This window comes from Pelodiscus sinensis, unplaced genomic scaffold, assembly GCF_049634645.1.
Source record: "Pelodiscus sinensis isolate JC-2024 unplaced genomic scaffold, ASM4963464v1 ctg34, whole genome shotgun sequence".
NCBI lineage: Eukaryota > Metazoa > Chordata > Testudines > Trionychidae > Pelodiscus > Pelodiscus sinensis.
In genome coordinates, this window is record NW_027465849.1 from 1,458,479 (window position 1) to 1,469,890 (window position 11,412).

Here is an 11,412-nt window from a genome sequence, read left to right on the forward strand (position 1 = left end):
CAGGGTTGTACTGAGAACTGCAGCAGACTAGTCTTCCGTTAAAAAAAAAAGTAAGTTTTCAGTTTCATGTGTGGGGAGAAAAGCTCAGAATCAGGTTTTTAGTTAAATGGTTCCAACCACACCTGCCTAAATCTGCTGAGAGATGGAGACTAGAGATTATGAGGGCAGAACTGCCCCATAGAGATAATCAGGAGGTTTACTGACAGCCCTGCTGCTTTGGCGGCACTGCCAACTCCCCCTCATGGAGTGTGCACATGACGGGAAAGAACCGTGGGGCCCAAATCCCCTACTTTCACAACAGCCCAGGGAGTAAGAAAGGAATAAAACTTATTAAAAACAAACTAGAGAGCATCTGTGGTGATCTATTGGCCAGTTTTCTGCATCCTTTTCTGCACATTTCAGAAAGATGTGGAGAAATCGAGAAGGTCCAGAGAATGTTTAATCAGAGAATAATTAAACATTCTAGAGAACATGACCTATGAAGGAAGACTGAAAGAATTGGGCTTGTTTGGTTTGGAATGGAGAAGACTGAGGCTATGTTTACACCGTGATCTTATTCAGGAAAAAGATACACAAATTGTGAATTGCAATTTGAGTACCTTTTTCCATTTCTTTTTTTCAGCAGGGGACAAATGTGGGGAAAACCTCCTCTTTTGAAAGAGCCCTTATTCCTCATAAAATGAGGAATATAGCACTTCTTAAAGAACATGCCCACTTTTTCAGAAACTGTTCCCTGGACGTGACAGTTTTTCCGGGATACCCTGAGAGGGGACATGATAGCTATTTTCAGGTATCTAAAAGGGTGTCCAAAGGAGGAGGGAGAAAAATTGTTCTCCTTAGCCTCTGAGGATAGGACAAGAAGCAACGGGCTTAAACTGCAGCCAGGGAGGTTTAGGTTGGACTTTAGGAAAAACTTTCTAACTGTCAGGGTGGTTAAACACTCGAATAAGTTGCCTAGGGATGCTGTGGAATCTCCACCTCTGGAGATATTTAAGAGCATATTGGATAGATATCTATAAGGGATGGGCTAGACCAGTGGTCCCCAATACAGTGCCCGTGGGCACCATGGCGCCCGCTGGGGCATTTATGTGCACCTGTGCAGCTCCCGCCCCGGCCGTGCAGCACGTATGTGGTGCCGCCCTTGGGCACTTGGCGCATACGCGACCCCCACTCTGAGCGACCGGTGCATGCATGGTGCCACCCCCGGGTGCCTGGCACATGCGCAGCCCCTACCCCAGACACACGGCACATGCGTGGCCCCCGCTCCAGGCGCACAGCCACAAAAAGTTTGGGGACCACTGGTCTAGATGGTGCTTGGTCCTGCCGTGAGGGCAGGGGACTGGACTTGATGACCTTTCGAGGTCCCTTCCAGTTCTAGTATTCTATGATTCTATGTTCTTGCTTTCAGACTCAACTCAAAATGGCTATATTCATAACACTGACATTAATGATGGAGGCTTTCTAAATTGTAATCTTCTAAATTGTAATTGTAATTCAAACATATTTCTATATCTTCCCTCCTAAAAAATCCATTAGCTCTTATGCCCATATATAAATAGCTTACAACTATCTAATTACACCTTCATTAAATTATCCACACATCTAGTACGTTTCCATAAAGTCAAAGTGTCAGATACTTAGAGAGGAGAGGTTATCAGCAGATCACTCTGGAATAATTCTTTAGGTTCTTCATATACCCCTTCTCCAGGCAGCTTAGCAAATCTCTGAGGCCTGGTCTATACTTACTTGGAAAGTCAAATTAAGATACATGACTCCAACTACATGAATTGTGTAGCTGGAGTAAATATACCTTAATTGGATCTTTGGCTCCATCTCCACAGTAAGAGGTCAATGGGAAAAAGGCTCCCGTTGACTTCCTTCACTCCTCACGAAGAGTAGGAGTTTCAGCATCGACACAGGTGGCCCCAGCATTTGATTTAGCAAGGCTCAGCTACACACAGTGCCAGGCTGAGAGCTCTGTGGGGCAGGGATGGTCTTTCACTGTCTGTATGAGCTACAATGGGGCCCAGATGTCAGTCAGAATCTATGCACCGCCTGGCATAATGGGGGCTCAATTCTCACTTGGGGCTTCTGAATGCTACTGTAACATATGTAATAATAACAACCAAGAAGATCTCTAGGCCAGATGACCCCCCCACACACACTCGTACATGCACTTCTGGTCTGGCAGCCCCTCCTGCTAGAGGCACTGTTAGGGCAGGGATATGCAGCCCTTTTGAAAAGGCACCAAATCACCTGTATGTCCCATCACAGCCTGCTAGGAAAGGCCCCAAGGAACCCCAGAGGGCCACACCATGTGGTGGGGGAGGGGAAGAAAAAATAGGCTGAGCAGTGACTCACATTCACCATCTGGGTTTGCCCAGTGCTGATGGGAGGTGGGAGCAGGAAGACAAGCTCCCAGCAGGCAGGAGCATCCCCTGAGAGCAAAGAAAAGGGGGTAATAACGGGCAGGAACCTACCTTAAGGATTCAGCATGTCCCAGGAGATGCCGTGTAGAGAGCCTGGGGTCCTGAACAACACTGAGCACCCAAGGAATTGAATGGACGTGCTGGGGCAGACGGGAAAATGGGTCCCGGAGCTATGTGTGAACTCTGACCGGGGAAAGTGAAAGCACCTGGATGCCTGTCACACATTAATCTGGCTGTTGCAATAGAGGTATAATCCAGGGAGGTGTTAGTTACCTGCAGACACACAGTGAATAGCGAGTGTTTTACATACTGTTGGGCTGTGTCTAGACTGGCCAGTTTTTCCAGAAAATCAGCCGCTTTTCCGGAAAAACTTGCCAGCTGTCTACACTGGCCGCTTGAATTTCCGCAAAAGCACTGACTTCGTACTGCAAGAAATCAGTGCTTTTTGCGGAAATACTATGCTGCTCTCGTTAGGGCAAAAGTCCCTTTTGCGCAAAACTTTTGCACAAAAGGGCCCATGTAGACAGCTGAGATTTGTTTTCCGCAAAAAAGTCCCAATTGCAAAAATGGCGATCAGGGCTTTTTTGCGCAAAAGCACATCTAGATTGGCCACGGACGCTCTTTCGCAAAAAGTGCTTTTGCGGAAAAGCGTCTGTGCCAATCTAGATGCTCTTTTCCAAAAATGCTTTCAACAGAAAACTTTTCCATTAAAAACATTTCCGGAAAATCATGCCAGTCTAGACGTAGCTCTGGGGCTTCTGTTCATCCTCCCATCACTCAGGAGCCCCACTGCAGCACAACCCTTAGTGCTGATCCTCTGCTGCCCTTGGAGCTGGCCTTCCTGTCCACACCTGTGGGGCATTAGTACGCTGGGCCACACACTGAAAACAGCATCCCGGGGTCTAAGGTTCAGTGCCAGTGATGTGAATGTGGGACAGGAAGTGCAGAGCAGAACAGCCCCAGTGGTTTCTGAGGAGGAACCATTATGATAGTGTGGATAGGGGCTTCTATTCGGCTTCAGTGGTAGGGTTGGAATCCAGGATCTGCCAGGCCAAAGCACCAGGGTCTACTTAAATTAAGCTGTAAGCTTTGCTGGCACTTTTTATCTGCTTCTCATTTGGCAGCCATGGCTGGACAGGATGCAGCTACTGAACTAGGCCATATAGAGCCACATGTCTTGATCACAGTCTCCTGGCTAGAGGGAGAAGGTTGATAGTTTCCTGCCTGTTGCCACCCCAGAAACCTAATTCCTGTACCCGTCACTGCAGAAGGGCAGAGCCAGGCTGGGCTGGCAGGGTTACATGGATCCAGATTGTCCTGTTTTGCCTGGTTTACAACTCTCTGGCTCTGCCGTTATGGGCGTGTGTGTGTGATCCAGACACTCCCTGCCAGAGGCTAATGGGTGAGCTGGCTCAGTGCCCTGCTCACTGCTGGGAAGGGAGGCTGCTGGGGGGAGGGTATCACAAGAGAAGCCCTGCAGCTCTTCTGTGTCCCCAAACCCGGCCACTCACTTAAAATGAGGGATAAGGGATCTTTCGGAAAAGGCTTTATTTTCCGAATGATCCGCGTCTAGACTGGCGCTTTTTCCTGGCAAAGCTCCGAGCTGGAAAAAAGCGGCAGCCATTTTTATGCTAATGAAGCGGTGGAGATTTAAATCCCCGCTTAATTTGCAATTGCGATATGTCTAATTTGCATCCCTTTTACGGAACAGGGATGCAGTCTAGACACAGCATATTACAGTATATTACATATCACAGTATATTAAAAAGTGACACAGTCCCCTGCAGAAAAAAAATCACCAACACATTTATACTTCAACAAGCTTAGCATAAATTTCCAGAACTAGAAATTGTACAATCAGCACACCAAACACTCTGTCAGTCATTGCAGATTATAACTCAGGTTTTGTTTTAATAAAACTCAGTCAAAACTATAAGCTTTTTACCATTGTTTCCAATACCAAAACACAAATGATTTTAACACAACTCTAGCTCTAGTGCAACTATCTGTGAGCCCTAATCCAGACAGTTTTCAGCCCCTGTCTTATATTTTGCTTCCATAGCCAATGAGGTCAGTTTCATGGACTGACAAGACATGAGACTTCCTTTCAGAAGATCTGTCAGCCTCACTGGGACCCTGTACAAGGTGTGTGTGTTGTGGGGTACGGGGGGTGGACTCTGTGCTCCCAAAAGGGAGAGGTCTCGGGCAAAAGGGGCAGTAGCACCAGCCCTCAGCACCACCTGGCCCATGGCACATCCCACGCTCAGTCCTCACAGCTGCCCAGAGTGCATCACACTGTACTCTAGTGGTGGTTTAAAGGGCCTAGGCAGTGGTGTCAGGAATCCTGGGTCCTTTTTAATCACCAGGTCCTGGGACAATTGCTTCCTTTGACCTCCCTCCACCCCCATCAGTGGACCTGCTTCCATTGCAAACACTGGGAAGAAGGCTCTTAGGGTTCAGACTTAAGGTCTGGTTCTTCAGTTCTATTCCCAGAAGTGCTAATGACTCACTGTGTGATCTTTGCTGAGTCCTCACCTGTCTGGCTGCCTCAGTTTGCCCCTTTTAAAGCCAAGGAAAATATTTGCCATCTCCTTACATGTGTTAACAATCAGTGCAAGTCAGTGTTCTTTCTCTTTTTTTCCATCCACATGCAGAATGAATTTTGTTACATGTTCCAATGGGTGGATACGCACCATTAATAGAAACACATGCTGCCAGCTGTGGGTGCTGTGGGCTCTGTGCTAATCCGTTGGCCACCCAAATACCCAGCTTACAGGCAAGAGTGGTGATAAAAGCCTGAGCACTCACCTTGTGACTTCTGTTCCTGCTCACTGCATTTTTGGGGCATTCCTTCTGGGCCACCATTCCCCAGCATTCCCTGGTGTCTGAGGTTCAAGGTGATCTGCTCCTGCTCCAGGACACAGATATGTGGATGGCATGTGTCCTTTCCTCCAGCAGCATGTGTGTCCCCACTGTGATTACCCCAGCTCCCTTCAGTCATGTCACAGTGTGGGGGGGGCCTGACAAAAGGGGCACCCAGTGGGATTACCTCCGTTCTCCAACTATGGAGTGGGTCTGACTCTTTTCAAGGGGAAGCCCTTTGCAGTATGGGGCCCAAACACACACTTCCCCTTGTCCCAGCAGTGGCTTTTATAAAAAAATCCCTCCTCATCCCCATGGATGACTTTAGGGGAGAGGAATTTCTGCTCTGTGGCAGAGTTGGAGAAAAAAATCAGATAAATACAGGGAGGTATCCCCAGACAATGACATTACTTTCCCTGCCCCATAGAGCAGCCAGTCATCACACATGGAGATTTCACTCTGACCAGGGTGGGAATTTCGCCTGGAAACAACTGGGGATTCTCATTTCAATTCACTGTTGCTATTATTAAGAAACCAGCACTGATGAGCAGCCCTACAAAAACAAACATGTAATTGCAGCTCCAGCAACTCACAAGTAGTCCTAGAATAAGAAACCAAGGTGACCACAGCTACAGTACTCACAAGCAAACTTCAATAACAAGCAAACTTACAATAACAAGCCAGCAGGAGTCGTCCACCCAGCTCACAAAAAGACCCTGTGATAACAAACTAGCACGTCTGCAGCCCCAACATATGAATTGTCTCAGTATTCCTATGGACACCCCTACAATAACAATCCCCCATAGAAAGTGTCCCAGTGCTCCTGGCAACACCTACAAAAACTAAGCAAAATGCAACCTCAGCAGTCAAAGTAAACCTTCAAACCATTTGTGGGTAGTCCTGACACTCAGCCAATGATCTCACAATCTCAAATTATTTGTGTTCTCACAAGCAGAAGGGGGCAAAGGATTCTGGACAAAGAGTTTACTTGCCCAAAGCGCAGTTTTAGCCAACCCCAAATCATCCATGAATTTGACCTAAGCAGTTTCTAAATGTATTTCAAAATAATGGGTGCGCTATTCAGGCATCCCAGTGTGGAAGAAAACGTTGTCCTCACTCTATGTTTGTAAGCAACAAGTAGCCAGAGGCAGTTTTATTCCGAGCGGCAGCAAGGGAAAAACTGATTTGGAAAAGGGGGGGGAAGCCCCTTCCTTCCCAGGCAGATCTTCAAATACAAGCAATTATGAAGCAGTCTATATACTGTCCATTACATATGATAACAATAAACAATTAGTCTCTGTCCCATTACAAATGGCTAACAGTTATTTTAGTTCCACCCAGATGCTCCTGATCTCAAGGTCCCTGCCAGAGTCAGCATTCTATCCTTATCTCCTAAAACGAGGCAAAAGGCGAGAGGCGAGATCTTTTACAGCTCTCGCGTTGTCAGGTCTCAGAGTTAATGACGGGAGCAAGAGTTAGGCTAGCAAATTTAAAATGGCTGCTAACAAAAAACATTGCTTCCACACTTGTAACCCTTGTTCCACAAGGGTTAAGGGTTTTGTCGAAATAGTGCTTTATTTCAAAATGTGGAGCTGTGTAGACAGTACCACATTTCAAAATAAGCTATTTTGAAATAACCTTTAAATAAGTTACACAAATTGTACTACACAAACAATGTGGCTTATTTCAAGATGGGGTGCTGTATAAACGCACCCTCAGGAGCTAGCAAATGTTGCTCATACCTCACTTCCTCATTCAGGGGAGGATTTCAATCCATAGCTCCTGCCACCCAGCTGACCCCTCAGTTATTCTCACTTGTTTGCTCTTTAGCCCTATTCATGTTTAAATAGTTATGCGAAGTGGAACGGCCTCCACAGGAGAGCAGCCACTCCAGCATGGCCTGTGACCTGGGGGTGAGGATGCTCCCATTCAAAACCCTGTTCTGATCCTCTTCAGACAACTGAGATTCTCTCTCAAATGATAGTTGGGCTCCCTCCATCCCCCTCCCCCTCATTTGACAGTTGGTTCCCCCATCCCCTTCTCAGGTGGCAGTTTGGACATTTCCCCCCTTGAGGGGCCTGTTGCTGACTAGGCTCGCTAGGCCCCTCTCCCCACAGGAGGATCCTAAGTTGCTGCTGGTGACTCTGGCCCATCCCCCGCACTCGCTGCACCCAGGGCTGGAGGGTTCAGCCCGTCCCAGCAGGGCCCTCCCAGGTTCCATCCAGTCTCCAGCTCACTGTGAAAAGGGGCCACGGAGTCCCTGGCTGATTGCTCCCCTAGTGACATCCCCATGCCCTGCAATGCCAACATGCTGGGTGACACTGACAGTGCCCAGCCATGGCCACATGCCTGAGCGAGCACAGAGAAGAGATGGGCTCTGTCTGCTGAGGCATCCACACTGGAGAGGCCCCCAAGCAAACTCCTCAGCTTTGTTGGTTGGCATGGAGCTCAGCTGGCCCAGGCGCTGCCAGGCCCACACTATGGGTGTGTCTGGGTTTTATTAGCCAGGCAGGGCAGGTGAGGTCAAAGCTTCTATTTCACCAGCATCTGCTGGGGAGAGAGACACTTTCCAGATACATGGCTCTGCTCTCCTGGGATCTGCATGGCTCCAGCACTGTGAATGTGACAATGTTTGTCATGGTAAGACATCCTGGGGTAGCCAGGGCCTGTAGAGGAAAGCACCAGTTGCCACCACTGCCAAAGGGACGGTTGCCTATCCTCATCGGTGGAATTCAAATCCACCCAGAATACAAGGGATCAGCCTTAACTCCTTGGTCACCTCTTTTCCTGCTAGGTTGTCTTTCATGTGCCATTTTGTCATCCATGACCAAGCACTCCAGTGGAAGTAGAATAGAAATCATAGAAGTGGCCTGCAGGGATCCCAAATCCATAGACAAGTCACATAAGGCAGCTAGATCATTAGGGCTGTGGTCTATTGATCTATTCCGTGCTGCACATGTATGTTTGAATCCTTTTATTGTTGGCCACCTCTTCTTGTTTTGATGGAAGCACCCACTGGCTCATTCTTTCATGCCTCTTCTACCCAATCCCCAAAAGAAAAGAAGCTCTCCACAAATGGGATGTCACAAAGAATGTGACAGTTACATGACACATCTGAACTACTAGTCTGCTTGCTGGCCTCCCTGCTATGACTGCTCTAGCCTAGCTTGGATGCTTGGCCTTGCCAGACCAAGGGACAGCTTAGGGAAGGGACCATTTTGGCTGATAAAGTAAACATGTGGCTAAGGTGCTGGAATGCTACGCTGAGTGCCTGGATTCAAAGGGTTGGGTTGACAGGTGTCCGGTTTTCACCCAGACAATCTGGTATTCATGTCCCCTGTCCAGTAAAAAAACCCAGAAAATACCTAGACAGCACCTTTTTTTTTCTCAACAACTTTGGCTCCCAAAGAGTCCAAAGTGATCATTGGAGCAGCTCGACCATGTGTGCACTTAGGCAAACAAACACTGCGCATGTGCTGAGACAAACAAGGTTAGCTCCTGAAGGCCGAGTCCCAAGCTCACCACTAGATGTCAGGGGAGAGCCCATTCAGACCTTGCTTACCTCTTAAATCTGCAGATGAGACTAAGCAGGGAAAGGGTTGCAAGCAGGCCTGGCCAAAGAGTTTGTAGGGCCAAAGGCGGCATTTTGTGGTTTGCTGCACTACATGGTCAGGAGGCTCCCAGCTGAGGCAGCAAGCGAGCAGCAGGAAGGGCAGGAGCCAGGCATTGTGGGGCCCTGAAGACACGGGGCCAAAGGCAACTGCCTTGCTCACTTTGCCCTAAGGCTGGGACTGATTGCAAGCCTTTTAGAGACAGGCATAGAATTCAAAATTAGCTTGACAAATTGGAAAATTGCTCTGAAATCACAACAGATGAGGTCTAAGCTGGAGAACTGTGTCTAGTTTTGGATGTCACACTTGAGGAAAGACGTAAACAAATTAGAGAGTCCAGTGGTGGGCAACAAAGATGATTTAAGGTTTAAGGGCTATAATAAAGAGAATGGTGTTTATTTGCTCTCATTCCCAGTGAAGGTAGTACAAGATGTAATGGTTTTAATTTGCAGCAAAGGAGATTTAGGTTAGATAGTAGGAAAAACTTTCTAATGATATGGGTAGTTATGCTTTGGAATAAACTTCCAAGGGAGGTGTGGAATTGCCTCATCAGAAGTTATTAAAAAGGGGCCTGACAAACCCCGAGTCAGAGATGATCTAGATTAATTCAGCCCTTGTTCAGTGCAGAAGGCTGGACTCACTGACTTCTTAACTTCCCTTCTAGCCTGATATTTCTGTGGATCTATGATTGCCAGCATCCCCACACCTCACATAGTACTTTAGGCTAATGTGCATTGACCACTAGGAGACTACAATGAAAACACATGGACACAAAGCAGAACAGAGCATTGGGAGATCCCACCTGAAAACAGTGAGGGGTTCACTATGTGGCAGGACAGAAAATAAACTTTCCTGAAAACATCATGAGAACAGACTAAATGGAGAGAGTGCGAATGAAGCTGGTTAATGAGTGAGGACAAAAATAACATTCTGTGGCCAGGTCATTCAAACCCACATTGCAGCGTGTGAGCCATTGGGCTGCTCGCTGGAGATCAGGCTGGGGAGAGCTCACTGCTAACAGGGGAGGAAGTGTCAGTACAGGAGACTCTGCAGATGCTCAGGGCACTGTCAGCTCATCCTGTGGTTGCCTCCCTTTGCGACTGCATGGAGCAGTCAGACTGTGTGTGCAAGAGAGTCTCTAAGCAGGGACCACAGTTCACAACACCTGAGACCAAGTCCATCCCCTGCAGCAGAGTTCCCAGCTTATGTCTCTGACATTTTCCTGTTTCACAATCCCAACCCACCCAGCCTCCTTCCCTCTTTGTCTGTCATAGCCCAGGTCCATTGTCCTTCCAAGCAGGTACAAGGCTGGTCATTGTCACCCAGGCTTTGGAAGGGCAGAAGTCTGAGGGGAGAAAGGACAATCTAGTGTCCAGGGTAGCAGCTGGGAGATCAACAGCCATTGCTTCAGTCTTACTCAGCTATGAATTTCCGTGTGTCCGGGGCTCAGGCACTGGGGCTAAATCTATACTGCCTCCCTCCTGCGCAAAATCCTATCCAAATGAAGCATGGATTAGCATATTGCTGTGCTTCATTTGCATAATTAATTAGGGGCCTTTTTTGTGCAAACCCCCCCTCTTGTTCAAGAGCGATTATTCCTGAAAAAATGAGGAAGAATGGCTCTTGCACAACAGCGTTTTTTTGAGCAAAAAGGAGGCATCTACACATCCCGTTTTTGAGCAAAAGCCTCTTACACAAAAACAGCCCCTAATTAAGTATGCAAATTAAGTGCAGCAATATGCTAATCTGTGCTTCATTTGCATAGGCTTTTGCACAAGAGGGAGGCAGTGTAGACATAGCCTAAGTCTGATTCTGTTCCTCAGTTTTCCCATCTGTGAAATGAGGATGAAATTCCCTACCTCTCCGCAGTGTGTGAAGATAAACCCCATTAATGATTGTGTGGAGCTCAGATAAAACAGTGATAAACACTGTTTCAGGGACTGTCTTTTGTTTTTTACAAGATGGAGGAGGTAAAACCGTCTATTGATGAGAAGCATGTGCTATCTAGCTACACAGTTCTGCTGTCCTGAGACCAACATGGCTACAACAATACTGCAGAGAACAAAAGTGAGGTCTAGTGCCCATCACTGCTAAAGGAAGTGCTGGCTATCAACATAAGTGAGATTCAACTCCATCCATCCAGAATAGATGGGATCAGCCTTAACTCCCTGCTCTTTACCTTCTGTGTTTTTTTCATATGGTCTGTCATTTAGTCAGCCAGCTCCAGGCACCAGAATGTAGTGAAGGAAACATGGGGCTGGCCTGCAAGTCTATAGCTGAATCATGAATACTAGAAGTGGAAGGGACTTTGAGAGGTAATCAAGTCCAGTCCCCTTCAGGACCAAGCACCATCTAGACCATCCCTGATAAGTGTTTGTCCAACCTGCTCTTAAATATCTCCAGTGATGGAGATTCCATCATCCAAGATGGCTCAGGTGTTAGGGATGGGGCACGCTAATCTTTTCTGTACTGCAAATGTTTTCATTGTTGGTCAGCCTTTCTTTTGGTGG

General features: G+C 47.5%; 1 protein-coding gene across 1 annotated transcript in view; it reads right to left on the reverse strand.

Moving 5' to 3' along the window:
- Nucleotides 1-2,611, reverse strand: part of LOC142823856 (butyrophilin subfamily 2 member A2-like) — a 64,641-nt gene extending 62,030 nt beyond the window's left edge. The window contains exon 1 of the mRNA XM_075915509.1: nucleotides 2,481-2,611. The gene's annotated coding sequence lies outside the window, so the exon portion shown is untranslated. The remainder of the gene's footprint in view (nucleotides 1-2,480) is intronic.
- Between the last annotated feature and the right edge of the window lie 8,801 nt (nucleotides 2,612-11,412).